Source organism: Pezoporus occidentalis, unplaced genomic scaffold (genome assembly GCF_034315485.1).
Source record: "Pezoporus occidentalis ecotype Australia unplaced genomic scaffold, CSIRO_AGI_Poc_V1 ctg126, whole genome shotgun sequence".
In the NCBI taxonomy this organism is placed as follows: Eukaryota; Metazoa; Chordata; class Aves; order Psittaciformes; family Psittacidae; genus Pezoporus; species Pezoporus occidentalis.
In genome coordinates this window covers 553,486-563,642 of record NW_026913060.1, presented here as the reverse complement: position 1 = coordinate 563,642, position 10,157 = coordinate 553,486, and the positions used below count along the sequence as shown (strand labels likewise).

Sequence of the window (10,157 nt, the reverse complement as noted above, 5' to 3'; positions counted from 1 at the left end):
TTTCAACCTGAATAAGTCTGATTTTAAATGAGCAAAAAGTCGGTACTCCCCCTCCCAAAGGGAACTGGCAAGATACAAGAGCAGAAAAGCAACACTACAACTGAAATGCCTGCTTGTCTACTTCAGCGTTATGGTGCAGAGAGTTACACAAAAACTAAAACCATTACATACCAGTGCTCTAAAAAAAAATAATAAAAAAGATGGAGAAAGTTAGAGGCCATGGTGGTTTTTTTTTGCAGCTGGAGCCCCCAAAACTATAGGAAGCAAATGCTTTGCCTTCTTGATGTGTATGTGGTTTTTTTTAAAGGAAAGAAGCTACTAGAGAAATTGGAAAAGATGACTCCTGGTACCTAAGTGGGAGATGGAAGCTAAACTTTATCTAATCAAGACTCTGTGAAATGGGTATGTAGGGGAAGAAAAGAGGAGGGGAAACCTTTTCTTACCAGGACACACACACCTGAGCAGCTCTTGTATGGGAGCTAATGTTCCCATGATGTGGCTATGCTGGTGTAGGTCCTATTGAGTAATTGGATCCTCCAATCAATGAAAGAAATGAGCTGCTGGTCCTGCCATACAACACCTCCACTGTCTGGGTGCATGCTCTTGCTCTTCCAAGACTGATATATCACTGTGGAGCTCTGGTTATGTTTCACCACTCTCCAGCTTTCTGATCTAAGTTATGCATGTCTTGGTGCTCCTGTGTGTGTGTGTGTTTTAGTACATGGCCTGGAAGGTCAGGAATGTTGGCCCCATGTGATCATATCAAAAGTCTTCAAAGCCCATCCTTTTCTACAGCTGTCCCATACTTCTTTGTCTTTATTAATTACACTTTATTAATTGCTTTGCTTTTCATTGGAAGCCTAGGGGAGTAAGAAATAGGTGAAGTATTTCCCATGGAAAGAACAAAGTCTCAAAGTTACCTATAAGATGGATCATTTATCTTATTCCAGATTTAAGAAGAGACAGTAAGCACATACTATCAAGTGCTGAGGGTGTTGCAGGGGCTGAGTCCCTCTCAGTTAGTTTGCATACCAGGAACTTGTCTCCTGCTGGATCAGACCTTCAGACATGCAAGGGGGAAACTGTTGAAAGGAGGAGGTGGATGAGGGGGATGTGTTTCTTACTTTGTTTCGGAGGCAGCTCCGTTTATCTCCACACATTAAGGTCCTCCATATGCTGTTTTTCAATATCTTGTCACTTCAAGCTGTCTGACACGAACTGTTGGATGGGTCTGCTGTCTTCTCCAGGACTCATTCACATCTCACCCAGATGCCAGAAAAGGTTGTAAAGAACAGTGGAAAATGCAAAATATGACAGTTAAGAGCATAGGTGTTCCCCATAGTTGCAACCTACTAACCCATTTTCATCAGACAGTGTGGCATAGCCTGTGTATCAGGATCAGTGAACATTACCAGAAGAAGGAAAAGGCTAGACTAAAGCCAAATCAAAATCAAACCATTCTCCTGATGTATTTGAAATAATAAAAAATTTGCCTTCCTAACCTCCCCTGGATCTTCTGGAGATCTAGCCCTAGATCTTTTGGAGGTCAAGCATCCACCTAAGACTTCGCAATTTCTGTCTCATTTCACAAAAAGAGGCTCTGGAGTTCAGCAGGGGGTGGTGACATCCATTATCAGAGCTTTGTTGTTTGTGTGGGGATTTTTTATATGTTTGCTTGGGGTTTTTTTGGGGGGTTGTTTGGGGTTTTTTTGTTGTTGGTGGTTGGGTTTTGGTGTTTTTTTTTAATTTATTTTTGGTGTTGTGTTTTGTTTTATTTTTTTAAATGGGAAAACATGAATATATATGAGTCTATAAACCATTCTGCTCTTACTGTTTCATTCTTTGTTATCTGTGCATGCTCAAGTGCAAGAGTTACAGAAGGAGGCAGGACAGAGCCAGCAATTGGAGAAAAGCATCACTGCAAACCTGAAGTGGACTGTGAGTTCCAGTTAAATCCCAGTGGCACCAGTCTCAGGAAGTTTGCAAGTTCACATCTGAAGTTCAGCTTTGCAGCTGCTTTTGCTTTTTATGGGATGCAAAGAATTGCTAAATCCTGGATCCTCAAATTGAGTGTTAGCTCTCCTTCTGGGTCCCAGCCTACAGTTTGGGTTCATCTAAGCTTTTAGGGGTTGGGGGACAAGATAGATCACTGGAGATGCAAATATCTGATTGTTTATAAGCACTGGGCACCACCAAAGTAACTTTTGAAACAATATTTTTCCAATCTTCTGGGTTTCTAGGTACAGATGTTTAAAATGAATGCTGTGGGATTCATTTCCATAGGTTACTTTAGAAATCAAAAGCAGAAATGGGTTAAAAACCAGGTAAGTTTGGGGAGAACAAGCCCATTGGTCATTAATACAACAGTCTAAATCCAGTCTCCATCTTGAAAGGTTCCTAAATAAATGAGTGCTGAGAGGATATTATGGGAAAATGCTACATTATACCTGACCTGATTTTAAGCTCTCCCTAAACACATACACTGTGGATCATGTTGCTGACAGATTATCCTGGCAGAGATGGCTCATCTCATCTGAAACTTGGAGAAAAATGGGGAGGAAAAAGTGAAATACGTGGGGTTTTTTACCCCTTAAAATGTCCTCCCTGAAGAAGCTTGATTAAAATTGGGAGCTGTCAAGTTGGAACTGGAATACTGGGGAAAACTCTAACTTCCTCCAAAGAGCTGTATATAGGGTTAAGGAAAAAGAAACAGACAAACACGGCCTTCCACAAGGGTTTTGTTGCCTTGGTACTCTCATGGGAGCATTGCTGTGATATTTGAGAGCCTATAGCCCTGCAACTAAGATCCAGCTGTGCAAGCGATGATATGCAGTAGTTACTAGGAATAGCAGGGAACCAGGCTTCAGTGACCCAACTGCCTCTTCTAGTCCTTATTTCTTTGTTTTCTTACTACAATAATAGTCAGATATTTCCATTCAGTACTGATGCAGGGTTTTTGGGGTAGCATGAGGCAAGTACCTGGGGATAGATACGTATTTCACATCAAGTTTTCTGGGTAATACAGGTTCTTTTGCACTTTTGTCAGCCCTTGGATTCTACCAACTACTATCAATTGGGAAGGAAAAACAACCTAAGATTTTTACTTTGTTCCACTTGGCCTTAGCCCACCAACCCATTCCACACAGAGTCAAATCCATCTGTCAAGCAGTAATGGATTTGTTTCCTTTCCCTGATCATTCCTGGGCTGAAGCTGAACTGATAACCTTAGAGACTGTCTTTTCAGGCTGGCTGCAAACCAAGAACGTCATTTCACAAAGAAGAGCTGAAGTTCAGAAACAGGGTTTTGCTGCAATGTGGAATGAACCTGGGACATTTTAAATGCTGTCAAGAAACAGTGAATGCCCTTGCTGCCTCCTTCCCCTCACTAAATTCCCCACCTTCCTCCTGGAGAGCAGAGCACCAATCTGTGTCATGGAAAACACGGATTCAGATGGCTCCTGCGTGGGTTCCTACGCACTTTTAAAGTTTGCATGCCTGAAAATTCATTGGACTGTGGAGTAGGGTAAGTAAAACATGTTATTTCTTGCATGTCAGGACAGATTAGTGGAGTGACCACACAGCACAGCCTCCCTTTGGCAATAGGGGTAAGACCTCCCTTGGGCAGGGTCCCTACTGCATTACTTCCAGAAAGTAACTGGTTGCTTTAGCTCTCTGTGCTCCCTAAACCTCATCTTATCCCTGTGCCATAGACTTCTGCTGCTTCATCTGAGTCTGCTCATTACGTGGCCTTGTTCAGCTGAGGGGGCGGAGCTGCCTAGCAGGCGCTCTCAGTGAGCAGGGACCACTTCTAAGAGCACCAAGGTGAAATGGCCCTGGTTTGCACCCAGAAAACCAGGAAAACAGCCAGAATATGGAGCTGAACCTCCCCACTTCAAATGAGTACCTACTCCCTCCTTTTTTGACCACGTCTGCTGTTGTGGGTAAGAGACATTTTCATCTGAAACCAATATATTTCTTCAAAAACTTTCTGTTTTAATAACAAAAATCAACAGTGATATTGTCAGAAGATCCCAAGCAAAATCAACTCTTAAGTAAGGCAAGAATGATCCATCATTTCCATGGAATTTGCTTTAATGCTGCCTGAAAATACCCACCTTCATGATTAGTTTAGCAACAAAGTCAGTTGTGCCCCATAGCAAAGAACTAGACCATGTGGCAACTCAGCCTAAAAAGGCAAGAACCATTTATACTGCTAATACCCTTTTAAGGAACATGCAGAAAACCCTTAGGTGAATTGCTGCAAGGCTTGGATGTCCCTGTCAGCCCCACAGCACCTCCTGTTTCCTCTTTCAGTCCTGAAGATGGTCCTCAAAACCTGCACTTTTTTAGGCTGAGGATAAATTTCCAGCACAACATAGTCTATGCCTACTCATCTTCCCTCCCTAGTGTCAAAAGGCAAAAGGGAAAAGCTGAACATTGCAGATTACCAGCTTAATCAGAAAGGCATGCTCTTGACTCTGCTGAGGGCTTCTCTACCCTCCCAAGTATGGTGTGGCTGAAGAGGATACTGTGACTGCTAGCAGGCCAGGTGCTAAAGGGCTCCCATATTTATTTGGATGCATAGCTGAGTGTCTTGCATATGTTCGCTGCTGATGATCTGCACTCTATTAGTCTGCTTAGTGCATCTGTACAACAACAGCCAGCCTTGCGTGGTATTGCCACATTTCCAGACAAGTAAAAATGCAGCTAAAACTTTGAAGGTTTGTTTATAGCTTGAGTTTTCCCTCAGTGCATTTGTTCCTTTGCTTGTGTGCATGAGAATGCGTGTTGAGGCGGAAGGGAATGGCTCCTAAAAGGAATAAAAAAGTTTGTGGAATGGTGTCTGCTGTCTTATCTAACTGTAGTTCACTAGCCCCAGTGGAAAAAAACCTAGGTCTAGACATCATGGTGTAGGTGGGGGGTGTGAAAGAGAGGGAGAAAAAATAAAACATGCAATATTGCTCTTTAAGTGGCTTACTTCCTTCCTCTCTGATACCAAACAAAATTTTAATGACGAAACCTGCTAACAGCTGGGGCTAATTTGGAGGTTATTTTTATGGGAAGAGCAACAAGACAATAAAAGGCCAACCCCAAATGTGGCTCAGTTCAAGCATTTCTCCCAGCAGACCCTCTAAAATTGTTGTGATTCGACCTACTCCATCCTCATTGCGTCACCTCTGCCTGGTAACCGTGTGTCACAGGGATGTGATCACACACTACATGTCTCCTCCAAAGGATGTGGAGGCCTCTGTAGCTCCTTGCTTAGCAAATTGCAAGGCAGGGCCGAGTTTTGTGGGGTTCATCTGGGGACTCCCTGGAAATGTCATCAGTGCTTACGTTTATATGTCACCGGATTTTGAAAACTTTTCCACTTTGCTGTTGGTTGGCCCCCTCTTTATCCAGAGTTACACATCTACTGTGGAAGATGACTTGTCCTAAGGTTGCCTAGGGCTCATGGGAGTTTCAGAGCTGCATGTTACTGTAGGATGCATGGCTGTCGCTGTGTAATGGCATGAAATGCAACTTGCTCCTGGGACTTTGAGAAGGACTGGACTGCACTCAGCAGCCCATTTTGTAGGATTCCTTCACATGGACATGAACTTGGGGGGTTGATAGAGTTGGGTTGTTTGGGAAAAACAATTTTCTGGCCCTGACCATCGCTGTACCAAGTACCCCAGGAGGGGAGAAGGGGTGCCGCTAGCCATCGAGGGAGTCCTCACCCTGGGACCCACCTTTGACAGAGGGGAAGGAATGTGTCAGACACAAGATTAGCCTTCTGGCACTGCTTGGAGCTTAAATAACCACCACAGGTTGTTAAACTAAAGCCATTGGCTCCAGGAACAGAGGAGGTCACCAGCTGAAGGGGGAAGAAAGCCTCCTTTTACAAGTGAGAACCAGCGCCTCTTGCGACGCTGCCATATAAAATCATGCAGCACCTGTTAGATCTTTTCTTGCTTTCTCTCAAGATGTAGGAACAGCTTGGCTCTATAAAAGCCCCGATGTGTTTGTTTTCATTCTGAAGAGCTAATCCAAGCCCCTCTCTTCCCAAAGGACAGGGAAGGAGGGGCTGGAGGAGGTATTTTTATTTTTTTCCTTCTGCTGGGGAAACAGGTTGGAGCTGTTAAAATAACTGGCAGCAGTAGAATCCTGCAGACTTTGGCTGCATTTTAAAATAGAGAGATTTTCCTCTTCTCCTTACCTCTCCCCTTGTTTTTTTGTCTTCTGATTTAGCCATAAAATTGCCAGTTATTACATTAGCAGTTGCAGAAAGCAGGAGTTTTACTCATTAGAGTGGCTCTGCTCAAGGGTTCTGGTAATACAATTTGGTGGGAAGGACCTTGCTAAAAGGCTATAAAACTGAGCTGAGGACTCACACGACAGTGTCAGGAGGTTGCTTTCGTGGTTACTTTGGTAACACGCAAGCAAAGCTTCCCTCTCTTTTCAGGACAGGGAGATGGGTTTAGTTCCAGATCTACCTACACCTCCTCTGTCTTGTGAAGAAGTCTGCAAGCAAGCAGCAGCAGGCGCACGGGAGAAAGCCCTGGAGAAGGGCAGCTCAGCTGTGTATATCCCTGCCTGCCTCCTGAACTCCATCAGAGGCCAGCGGCATGCAAGCCTGCACCTTTCCCAGTCCTCAGGTCACACCTCGCATATTGCAGCCCCAGATGCTGCCCACCTAAGGCAGCCAGAGAATGTCACCTCCTGGCTGAGACTAGACCCTTTCAGCAGTGGGCAATCAACAGGGTATATTGCCTTCACACAGCTTGAGCTGCATTGCTGGTGGCAGCAGCAAGCACTCCCTGCCTCCTTGCAGGTGTAATCAGCCAGGCAGCTCAAAAGAAGAAAACTGCCTTCAGCTCACCAAATTGTACCTGCAGCCCTTTTACCCAAATTAGAGTCTCAGCAGAGACCTGTTTTTCATGGGATTTTCCCAGAAGCTTTATTGCTCTTTTTCTTTAATACGGAAGATTTTAAAGGGTGCTGCAATCCTCAATAGACTGGGGCTGTGTTACCAGAACAGATGAGATCTTGTTCTGAGTTGACTCTCACCTACTAAACCCCATCCCCAACCCTACAAAATGATTTAGCAAAAAAAAAAAAGCAAGAGAGAGTCCTGCCCAAGTGCACTGCCAGCCTGTTAAAACTCCTCTTGTGAGATAAACATGCCTTGCAAAGCTCAGGAAAAAACACCTCTGGAAGCCATTGTAACACTGCAACTACTGGAAAGATGCCTCCTTAGCAAAGCTGTCTGTTCAGGTGCAGATTTAGACTCTTGATACCACAAAGCATCTCTGGCAAAGCCACAATTACTGGCATTTCTACCTTGCTTTTATTTCCATGGAGTTCAAACTGGTTAGTCAAATGTACGCTGTACTGCAATTGAACCAGCTTTCCTGCAAAATGGACCGAAATTTGACTCTGGGAGCTGGATACATCCTGCTTTGGGGCCAGACTTGGGTGAAAGGTCATGTTCCTTAGTGGGCCCCCTCCTCAGAGAGACAACACAGGCTGAAATCCAGGAGCTGCAGTGGCCAGAGCTGCAAAGCCCAGAAATATCTCTCCTTTGTTCACTGCTGGGAAATTCTACAGAGTACCTCATTGGGAAGTAACAGGCCTGAGAGTCCTGATTTAAAGAGCAGTTAGACACTTCTCATTAGAGATGGCATAGCACATTCAGTGGTTGTGCTTGGAGCACAAGGACAGACATTTGACTGTACATGCCCAAGAGTCAACTCTCTCTCACCCAAACTGGGCAAACTCATATGAGACAATGCAAAACTGACTGAAGCTTTCATTCTGATGCTGCATCCAGCAAGACCATTGAAAACCTTCATTTGTTACATCCCCATCAGGAGTAGTCCTCACACCACCTCCATAAGATCGACCATCCAGTCAATTTTCAAAAAATCAGGCTTTCAGCACAAAGTCTCAGCAACGGGGTCAGGAAGACTCTAGCGTCCTCTGCCCTTTCCTCCATTATCTCCTCGTACCTTCCTCTGAACTTTCCTCCTCTTTGGCAGCAAGTTTCAAAAGTCAGTTCCATGACTTTATGGACAGATCTATATAAAACAGTGACTCAGTCTTCAGTCAGTTACTGGCAGAGATGTATCAGCTGCACACCACTTAAAAATGGTGACATAGAAAATAACAATTAAACAGAAAAAGAAAACATTCTGGGCCAAAGCTTTTGGGTATGAAGCCTCCCATGTGAGTCAGCTGTTTCTGCCATTTAATTTTAGAGATGGATGCAAAGAGTTTCTTTATGAGTTTCTTCTCCCTCAAAGTCTGAAGATTGACTCCAAGAAGGATTTCTGTCTGTTCATCCAGAAGTCATGTTCAGAAAACAAAAGGGGGTGGTGGGTGGTGGGGTGGTGAAGGTGTAAGCTACTTATTAGATATTTTTTAGCATCAAATTCACAGCTATAAGCCGGGTTCTGAATTGAGGATTGTCCAGTAAGGTGCCTGTTCTGAATGCCTGGATGCTCTACCAATGTTCTGCTCATTGTTAAAAAATGCAATCATTTTTGGTCACTTTAAATTGCAAGTCTCAGGAAAAAAAGAAAACTGCTAGTAATTTCAGATACTTTTTTCTCCTCCCAGAAATTAAAACCAGTGCCTGGACTGGTGCCTTTGAATTTATTTATCTTTTTAAAATTAAAACAGCCACTTGAAAAAAAAAAAAAAAGCAGCAGCTACTGGCTTTTACTTTAACTCAAAGTTTCTGGCAAGTGCAATGCCAGGACTTTATTTTTTTTTTCTTTGTATGGGAACTTAGGGGCAATTTGGTGTGAGAAACTTTCCCAAAGAATCTGTATAAACCACACCAAAACCCAACAAACTCAACCAGTCTGAAAAGGTCCAGGAGTGCGAGGAAGGCACATCTGCATACAGGCTGGGGACATCAGCAGTTCTCAGCTGGTTGGCAGCAGCAGCAATGGCTTCTGCATCTCCTCAGGCAACAGGGGGTTGGATTTGAGGGTGCTGGAGCCAGCAGGACACCTGGTCCCGCAGCTTCTGTCTTCTTCCCAGAGGATTTGAAGGGAACCTGAGGAACTGAGGCACTCCTTCCTTGTGGGCAGTCTGGGCACCTGACTTCTGTGGGCTGCTGGGGAAATCCCAGGCAGCATCTCAGTACGGCAGGCAGGTGTCCAAAACTTTGGGTCAGAGGGCAAGTGAATCCTTGAAGCTTTAGTGTGGACACAGGAGAAATCCCCATGGAGGACAGGACTAGAAGTTCTCTGCAGCCACAGGTGAATAGGTCTCCAGAGGGAAGAGGACAAACCAGGACAGATCAGCGCAATCATCTTCAGTGATGGGTACTAGGAAGGAGTAGGCACACTGCTGGAGAGCAAAACCTGCCCATTAAAATGTGGCTTTTGGTGGGGAAAATTGCCCAATTGTTTTCCTTTTTTTTTTTCTTTCATAAAAATGGGCAATTTTCATTGAAGGTTTGCTTGCTGCATGCCTTTGGACAACGCACTGCCCTCTGCTCTGAGTTCTTGTATCCTTATCACAAGAACAGGGGACTTTCAAGCCAGAACTTGGTGAGTTATAGAAAAGCCTTCCTTCAGGCTTGTGAAGGGTGTTAAGTGCTTCCACCTGCCCCTGCAGAGAGTTTTGAAGCTTAAATACCCCCAGCATTAACCTCGTAGGCATCATTGCATATTTTCTCTTCAGCTCCAGGTGGGAGAGGGGAGCATAGTCCTACGTGTTCACACCATCACAAGCCCTGGTTCACCCCCTTTCTCTTGCGGTACCTCAACCAGAAACAGAACCTTGTTCCTGGCTGCCATTTCTTTCTCCCCGCTGCCTTCCTGGTTCAATTTGTTTTCTGCTCTCAGGCATTCACAGAAAACGTGTGTCTTTTACTTTGTCCTGTAAACTCTGTGTGACCATGGGAACAGTTCCTGACCCAGCTGTCAGCCTGCATGCTCCCCTCATTAAACTTTGGCTCTTGCCTCAACTGGACCTTTAGGCAACATCCAGGTGAACACAGCTGGGAAAGCGCTTTCATCCATCTCAGGGATGCATAAGGCATCCCTTCCCAGCCTGCCTTTCACCACAGAGAGCTTCACACCATGTCCCTGCTAAAACACCTTCCTTCTCCCTGCTCTTACTGCCCCTTCTCAGATTCCACATACACAACTCTCTCTCTC

General features: G+C 44.6%; 1 long non-coding RNA gene across 1 annotated transcript; it reads left to right on the top strand.

Moving 5' to 3' along the window:
• The first annotated feature begins 5,207 nt into the window (after positions 1-5,207).
• On the top strand, positions 5,208-6,987 carry LOC134158105 (uncharacterized). The gene is made up of 2 exons (XR_009962590.1): positions 5,208-5,297; positions 6,455-6,987. It is a non-coding gene; the product is annotated as an uncharacterized LOC134158105 (long non-coding RNA).
• The last annotated feature ends 3,170 nt before the right edge of the window (positions 6,988-10,157 follow it).